This window comes from Elephantulus edwardii, unplaced genomic scaffold, assembly GCF_000299155.1.
Source record: "Elephantulus edwardii isolate Elephantulus edwardi_28Jun2011 unplaced genomic scaffold, EleEdw1.0 scaffold00095, whole genome shotgun sequence".
Lineage (NCBI taxonomy): Eukaryota > Metazoa > Chordata > Mammalia > Macroscelidea > Macroscelididae > Elephantulus > Elephantulus edwardii.
In genome coordinates, this window is record NW_006399845.1 from 2,834,103 (window position 1) to 2,843,744 (window position 9,642).

Genomic DNA, 9,642 nt, shown 5'->3' on the forward strand with positions numbered 1-9,642 from the left:
CCCCCCATTAGTGCTCAAGGCCTCAAATCTATTCCTGAGATGGTTTTTTAATTCAAGATATATAGACTCAAGATCAAACTTTGGTTCCAGTTGATTGAATTTTATTTTCTTTAGCTTCAATATGAGCTTGTATATGAGCCGTTTATTGTCTGTTCCACAATCAGCACATGGCCTAATTTTAACTGCTGTTATTGAACTTTTCAAATGACTCCTTCCACAGATATAATTTATCTTATTCTTGTGCATACTATCAGGTGAAATCTGTGTGTAAGGTCTTTGTTTATGTTTCATATAAAAGGTGTTTGCAAGGAATAAGTCATTAGTTGTACAGAATTATATCATTCTATCTCCAGCCTCCTTTTCTGTCTCCAAATCCATGTTTTCCAACTACTGATCCTTCCTAACTTTTGGATTCCAGTCATCCATTATTATTAAAGCACCTTGACTGCATGTTTGTTTAATTGCTAACTGCAAAAGTTGGTAGAAATCATCTATTTCTTCCTCTTTGGCTCTGGTTGTTGATGCATAATGTATGCTTAATTTAGGTCATGACCTTCTTAATCACATGCTACCCCTCAGAAAGCCAGAAAATAAATAAGGATGACAGAAGAAAAACTGATGCCTTTGGGTTGTGGTGTTGGAAAAGACTACCAAATATCCCATAAAGTGCAAGAACAAGCAGATATGTCCTGGAAAGGGTGCACTTGCAGTGTTCCTTAGAGGCAAAGAAGGGGAAGCTTCATCTTTCAGACTTTAGACATGTAGCTAGATATTCATTAGAGAGAGATATCACACTTCGAAAATGGGATATGGGCAAACAAGAGGAATATCCCCAATGAGATGGTGACAAGATGAGCTGAGCAGTGGGCTTGTGTATTTTGGAGTTGTTGAGGATGGCACAGGATAGGGCAGGGTTCAGGCTGACTGTTCGTAGTGTCACTATGAGTCATACTTGATGGCACCTAACAACAACAACTTCTGTAAGCCCCATTTACTTCTTTGTTTAAAAAGTGACAAAGAACCTTTCTTATAAGATTGCGGGGCTTTATGAGCCACTTGGTTTCCTAGCAGATAGTATTGGGTCAAAAATTGGTAGTAGTTGTCTTTAAAAGGCTGGTTGGTTTTGGTGTGGGTTTTTGTGGTTTGTTTTTTTCTCTCTCCCATTTTAAACATTATTTTCAAGGAGAATTGATTTCTTCTTCAATATACAACATACATAGCAAATAATTTTTTTTTATTCTATGGTGCATTAAGACAAAAATCTTTTGGAATCCAGCCATTAAAAATGCAAACCAACTGTAAAAATAGCAAGGAAACAACTTTCTTGAATATATTATTTAATTTTTAATTGTCGGGTAAAAATATTTTCATTTTTAAATGTATTTTTTATACGTGTTTAAGTGATTGCAGGTGTTCTTTTGTCACACTTTATTTGGGAATGGAGCCAAAATGAAAACTGTGCAGATTTCCATTGTACACCCTCCAGGTATTGTCTTTCATTGAGAGACTTTTCCAACCTCCTGCACATTTATCTAGATGAAAGCAGGCATCCACAAACGTGTTCATTAGAAGTCTAGATAATTCTGGATATTTTTAAGGGAACACCATGGAGATAAGATGACTAAAAAGTTTGTAAAAGTTTAAGGTTCAATTGTATTTAAAAAAAGAAATTCAAATTGAAACAACATGGCCAAGCATCAGAATTTGAGGGTAGAAGCGCAACTATTAAGTGGGAGCATTTGGAAACCCTATCAGTGGCTCAGAAGCTAGGCTAAGAGTAAGGGGTGAGGAAAACTGTTAATTATGTAATGTGTCTGAGGCACTGCAATGAGTACTTCCCATCATTGAATCCTTATCACAAAGATAGAGATATCCTTCAATCCAAGATTTAAACATGATTGTGTATTGTTATGTGTCCTTGAGTGTTAGCTGACTCATAGCTAACCCACAGTGGGCTTTCACATGCAGTACATTATATGGGAAGAGATTGTTCATCTTTTTCTAATTAAGCAGTTGGTAGATTTAAACTGTGTGCCTTTGGGTTGTCAGCACAAGTCCTTGAAATTAAGCCACTAGAGCCCCCTATAAACATGGTAGTTATTTAATTTTGACATTTGAATTCAGTTGAGCTGTGATTCTAACATCAGCTCCACTAAATTTTAGTTGTGTGAACTTGAGCCCACTAAATGTGTCTACTTTAAGAAAGTGTAAATTGTAAAAATGGATTTCTATGGTGTTTTTCAAGATTTAAGATAATATAGCTGAGACTTAATTTAACACATACCATTACATTGGATTTGTTATGACATCACCAAACCACAAAAAAGTCCAGAAAAAAGTCAGAAATTTTCTTTAATGGAGAATTTGGGAAGACACTATAGGAATCCATGTCATGCATGTTGTTTTTAGGTGTCATCAAGCTGACCACACTCATGGAAACTATGAATAACACTGTCCTGTGCTGTCCTTGTCATCGTTTATACGCTTAAGCACATCAATACAGTCACTGTGTTAATCCATCTCATTAAGGATCTTCCTCTCCTTTGCTGTCCCTCCACCTTTCCAAGGATGGTGTCATTTTCTAAGGACCTGCCCCTCCTAACAACATAATCAAAATATAAAATGAAGTTCCACCTTCTTTGCCTCTAAGGAACATTCTGGCTGCACTTTGTTCAAGACGTATTTGCTTGTTCATTTGGCAGTTGATATGATAGTACTTTTGCCAGCCCATCACTCAAAAGCATTGATTTCCCTGTCATCCTTATTCATCATCCAAGTTTCAAATACATAACAAATGCTTAAAAGGGCCATAGTTTAGATTGCACATACCTTAGTCTTCAGACATACTTGAGTACTTCAATACTTTTGAAGTACTTTCAGACTTTTGAATGCTTTTTTTTGAGTACTTCAGTACTTTTGAGAGGTCTTTGACACTTGATTCTCCCAGTGTTACTTTCACGGTTTATTTTATTCTAATTTTTATGGCTAATACCAAAAACGTTGATTGCAAATCCGAATAAGATTAAATCATTAACAATTTCAACCTTTTATTCCTCTATCATGATGACCTGCTGGGATGATATCTGCTTTTAATTTTCTGAAGCAATTATTTCCAAATCCTCTCCACTTCCGGCAAGCCAGATTGTATCATCTGTGTAATGCAGGTTGTTTATGAGTCTTTCTCATTCCTGATGTATAGTGTGTCAAATTATTTGCTCAATGAGTAGAATGAATAGGTGTATGTAGAGAAAAGATGTAGACTTGACACATGCATTTCTTGATTTTAACAATGCAGGATTCCCTTCCTATCTTCAGACAAAAGTTTCCTGATCTAGGTATAGATTCTATAGTAACACAAGAGTTTTGGGATTCCCATTCTTCTCAATGTTAGTCATAATTTGTTATAATCCACATATTAAAATGTCATTGTATGGTCAACAAAATACAAACAGGAATCCTTCTGAAATTTTCTGCTTCCAGCCAAAATCCATCTGACATCAATGTGGCATAGCCTTTTCTAAATCCGGTTTTAATTTCTTCCAGTTCTCTGTCAATTTACCGTTTTGGGGCATTTAAAAATAATTGTCAGTGATATTTTTCTTGCAAATGATGTTAATAATATTTTTCAATGTTTTCTACATTCTAGTGTATAAACTATTTTGGGGAATCAGAATAAATAAAAATTTATTCCAATCAATTGGTCGGCTGACTGATTTCATAATTCTTGGTAGAGCCTGGTTAGTACATTTAGGATTGTATCCTTTTGTTGAAACACATAAACTGGTATTACATCAGTTCCTGGGCCTTATATTTTGTCAGTACCTTCAATGTGACTTGAACTTCTTCCTACATTACCGTTGATCCTTGAATATATAGTATTTCCTGAAATGGTTCCCTGTCAGGCAATTGTTTTTGGTATAGTGACTGAGTTTATTCTTTCCATATTGTTTTGATATTTCTCAGATCATTCAATATTTTGCTCATGACATTTTTCAGTATTGCAACTTAAAACTTGAATTTGTTCTTCAGTTCCTTCAGTTTGAGAAATGCTCAACAAGCTCTTTTCATTTTCTAATTCTACCTCTTTGCACATTTTATTATAATACTTTGATTTGTGTTCTTGAACTGACCTTTGATGTCTTCTGCTCATATCTTTAATTCAGTAATTTCCCCGTTTGCTTTGGCTTCTTGATGTTCAAGTGCAATTTTCAGGGCTGCTCTGTTATCCTTTTGGTCTTTCCATTCTCCTTTGTATCTGTAATGGTCTTCTGCTTTCTTCAAGGATGATATCCTAACCATTCCACAATTCATTTTGTCTTTGATCATTCATTAATGTTCAATGCCTTAAAATTATTCTTGAGGTGGTTTTCAAATTCAAGTTTGTTACTGTTAAGAGCTGTGCAACCAAGTACAACTCACAGTGGCCCTATGAACAACACATACAAACACTGTCCTATATTATGCTACCCTTATCATCTCTGACATACGTGATTTCATTTCTGCAGGCACTGTGTCAATTAATCTCATGGAGGGTTTTCCTCTCTTTTCCTGACCCTTCACATTTTCAATTATGATGTCTTTTTAGAAAGAATAGTCTATCCTATCAGCATGCCCAAGTATGTGAGAAGATTTATCATCCTTGCCTCCGAGGACAACTATACTTTATCCAAGACATGTATGTTTGTTCTTCTGACAGTTCTCAAGACACTCAGCACTCTTCTCCAACACTTCAACTCGAAGGGATTGACCTTTCTTCTGTCATCCTTATTCACTGTCCAGTTCTCAAATGCATAACAAGTAATTTGGTTCTTATGGACTTGTTTCAATTTTCTTTATCTTCAATTTGAATTTGCACATGAGTAATTGATGGTATGTTCCACAGTTAACACCGACCTGCTTTTGACTTCTGATACTATCTCCAATGATTCTTTCACAGATATAGTCAATCTGATTTTTATATAGTCCATCAGGTGAGATGTGTTTGTGTGTGTGTGTGTGTATTTATATGTATAGATAGATAGATAGATAAAATACATATAGAATAGATATATGTATCCATGGGGTTTTTTTTTAAAGGTATGAACTAATCATTGTTGTTGTTGTTACGTGCCATCGTGTTGTAGGCAACTCATAGTGGCCCTATGAATTAAAGACCTGAACGCTTGTATAACTTCCTTCCTTTCCCCAGGTTCATATAGTTTCCAGATACAAGCTATTTCAGAAGTGGATGCTTCTCTTGCTTCCAAGCTTGTTTTAATTGGGGATCTCCACAAAACACTGTCCACCATGGATAACCATTATCACATTTGACACATCAGTGTCACAGTGTTCAGCTTCACAGCATCCGCTATACAGAAAGTGGACAGACCAAGGCTATATGACCTAGAAGAATGTTTCACTCAAAACAATTAAAAACAAGCATGAGGGCCACAGATTAAAATCACCCACCTTTGGCTTGATAGCATCTCTTTCTGGCCTCTAGGCCAACTGACCTCTGTCTATGCTATTGTTTTCTTTTGTGCCGTGGAGTCATTGTTGTTGCTAAGTGCCATTGAGTTGTAGGCGACTTATAGTGACTCTATGAGTGAAAGACCTGAACGCTTGTATGACTTTCATCCTTTCTCCAGGTTTATAAGCAAGTCATTGTACAAAATTCAATCTTTCTATGTCCTGCTTCATTTCTTTCAAAAAGTTTATAATTTCTAACTACCAGTTCTCCTGCTTTTCATTCATGATTTTGTCATTGCTGTTAAGTATATTTAGCTTGACTCATAGTGATCCTGTGAACAATAAATCTAAACTCTGACCTATTCTCTGTCAACCTCTTCATCTCCAACATATTTGAGCCCACTACTGCAGTCACTGTGTCAAGCCTCATTGAGGGTCTTCCTCTCATTTTCTGATCCTCCACTTTCCCTTTCTGCAGAATTTCCCTTTCCGCAGAATAATTCCATCTCCTTACTACCCTTTCTTCATCATTCTTGCCTCTAAGGAGCACTCTGGTGGCACTCTTTCCAAGACTTGTTATACAGTCTAACTCTCTCTCCAAAAATTATTATAACACATACACTTACAAAAAACTGACCTGAAAGAGAAGACACAAAGATTAGTCATCATTTTTATCACACACGAATCTCCCCCACAGCATACACACACACACACACACACACACACATACACACACACACACTCCTTTTTAATCTGAGGATGAGCTATTCAACCTTTGAAAAACAAAAGTATGTATAATTTTAAAATATGAATGACTTTTTACTCATCGATTTTGTTTCTAGGTACTTAACTGAAGTAAATAAGTGGAAAATTCACAAGAATATATGTAAAAAGATGCTCATTATGGAATTATTATAATGGAAAAATGGTAGATTAAAATGCACATCAATAGAAAATTGATTAGGTAAATTATAGAGTATAAAATGTAACACTCCATAGCATTTAAATATTATCAAAATATTTCCACATATACTGACATGTTTATAATAACAAGTTTCAGAACAGTAAATGTAATAAACCAATCCTTGGAGAAAGACATCATAATGGGAAAGGTAGAGAGAGAAAAAGAAGACCACACTCACTAAGATGGGTTAACATAATGACTACTGCAATAGGTTTGAGTATAACAATGATCATAATATTGGTGCAGCATAGGGCAAGGTTCAGATCATTTATTCACAGGGTTGCCATGAGTTGCAATCAAATCAATGACTCACATACATATTAAAGTTAAGCAGTAAAAAAAAGGGGGATTGAAGTCCAAATAAACATTTGAATTCTTGTGGTGCTAAAGAATGCTGAATACACCATGAAATACAAGAAAAACAAACACATTTATCTCAGTGAGAGAATAATCTGAATGGATCAAAAAAGCCATAATGGTGTAATTGTGTCCCACTTACCCTAGACGCATCACCAGGAGAGACCATTCCTTGGAGAAGGATGTCTAGCTTGATAAATAGAAAGCATAAAAGAGAGAGACCCTCAATGAGATGGATTGACATAAGGACTAAAACCATAAACTCAAACATATCAGATTTGTAGTTATGACTCAGGGTAGGGCAATATTTTCTTATTTAAGGACACCATAAGTCAAAGTCAACTCAACAATATCTAATAAAAATATTTATTTATTTATCAGGGTCACTGTGAACCATAAGTACTATATGAAGTTTGCACCCTGAAGCATAGAGACCCTGGTTATATAAGTATTTATAATACATGTTTATATCTGTATGTACATATAACTCTCCTAATTTCTACCTGGTATATGAAAACAAACAGTTGCTGTGGAGTTTACTACAATCAATGTCAGCTCAATTTTGGTCAGAGTAGACTGACGTCCCAAACATATGGATTTCAGTGGCCAACTGTTGGGAAGTAGATCAAAGTGTCTTTTCAAAGTGTCTCTAGGTGGATTTTATTGTTTTTTACTGTGTGCCATTGAGTCATTTGTGACTCATGGTGACCTTATAGACAATAGCTCTCAACCTTGCCTTATTTTAAGCCAGTCTTACTGTCTTGTTTGGCTCTGTAGTCAACAGTCTTGGCACCAGCAGCCAGGAAATTAAAAGGCGCATTGCCATGGGAAAGTCTGCTGTTAGGGACCTCTCCAAAGTACTGAAGAGCAATGGTGTCTCTCTGGAGACTAAGGTGCGTCTGATACAGGCTATGGTCTTTGCAATCACTTGTTATGCATCAGAGACTTGGACAATGACCAAGGAGGATAACAGGAGAATTGATGCCTTTGAGCTGTGGTGCTGGAGAAGAGTATTGAGAATACCATGGACTGCTAGGAAAACAAACAGATTTGTCCTGGAAAGGGTTAAAATGGGTGGCTCCTTGGAGGCAAGGATTCTGAGGCTCTGTCTAACATACTTTGTACATGTTGTGAGGAGAGACTGGTCCTTGGAGAGGAACATCATGCTTGGGAGGGTGGGGGGACAGCGCAGAAGAGGAAGGCCCTCTATGAGGTGGATTGATTCAGTGACTGGGATAATTGGGATGGGAGTGTCAGAGACGGTGAGATTAGCACAGGACAGAGCGGAGTTTAGGGCTGTTGTACATAGGTTCGCTATGAGTCACAAGCGACTGGACGGCACATAACAACAACAACAACTTACTGTCTTTGACACTTCTACCCTCATTATCATAGTTTCTGTGCCAATTTATCTAAAACAGAGTCTTCTTTTCTTGTGCTGTCCTTCTACCCTTCCAAGCATGAGGTCCTTCTCCAAGGACTGTCCCTTCCTAGCAGTATGCCCAAAGTATGTGAGATGGAGTTTCAAAATTGTTGCCTCCAAGGAGAAGCTTGAATTCACCTTACCCAGGACAGACCTGTTTGTTCTTTTAGCGGTCCATGATAAATTCAATACTCTTCTCCAGCACCACAATTCAAAGGCATCAATTCTTCTGTCATCTTTAGAGTATGGCTTGAACCAGGCTCACCTCTGTCTTTAAATTGACATCATTGCTCTTCAGCTCTCTGAAGAGTTCCCTGACAGCTAATTTTCTCAATGCAATTTGTCTTATTTCCTCACATATGGTGCCAAGGGTGTTAATTGAGGAATCAAAGCTGAAATTGTTAACAACCTGAATCGCTATCTATCATGGCGCTGCCAATTGCATTTGACTAGCAGTTGAATATCTTAACCATTTAGAGTACTCAGGGTTTCCAAATATGAACTAATCAATCCTTATAAAACTTGAGGGAAAAAAATATAGTCACGTCTCTTTCATTTGGCCAAATTTGTTGCTGAAGGCTGCAAATATCTTCATTATTAATGTAATCAGAATCCACTGGTCTTCTCTCCTTCAGCATACTCAAGGAAAATCAGAAGTGTGTTGGCCTAAGAATGGGGTGGGAATATCTGTCCTGAGAGTAGGGTTGGGATAAAGAACTGAGGAAAGGTAAATAATTTTTATTTCTTTTTCAAAGGGGAAATAAATCAAAGGACATCACTTCCTTGTGGAGTTTCTTAGGTCTGAGATACTGTGATTGTCTTCTGCTAACTTGTTCTTATTTCGCTTTCAGTCAGAACCAACTCATAGCTGATTCAGAAGCAGTAAACTGAATAGAAGGAGATTAGATGTCCATGTTCTTTTAGGTTGGCAATGCATTTCCTTACCACTAAACAACTAGAACTTCCTTCTGCTAACCCAGCACCTTACAAAACAACCACCACGAATCACCGAGGCTATACCCTCTTCCTTGGAGAAATTTTAATGGGCAGTTTTTCTCTAAATCTTCAAAGTATACATAGTTGGATTGCTCTAATTGTCAAACAGAGATGTAACATTCCAGCCCTCCCTCAATGACACTGAGGCAATCTGTCATTCTATGGAATGTTTCCAAAGGATTTCAATAGATGCCCTTATTTACTCTTCCTTGGAGAGTCAGAGAGAAGTTCTGTGACTGAATATTGATGCTGCCATATTTTACTAGAAAATAATAAGAAAAATAGCATAACTTAAAATGCATGCATATATACTTAAATAATATATAACACATACACACATATACACAAAAACACACATTTATGTCTATACAAATAGACAAGAATAGATAAGAAGCTGTAATGACTTAGCATGTAGGAAGTTTTTGGCTCACCCAAGACACTCTCTGGAAGTTCA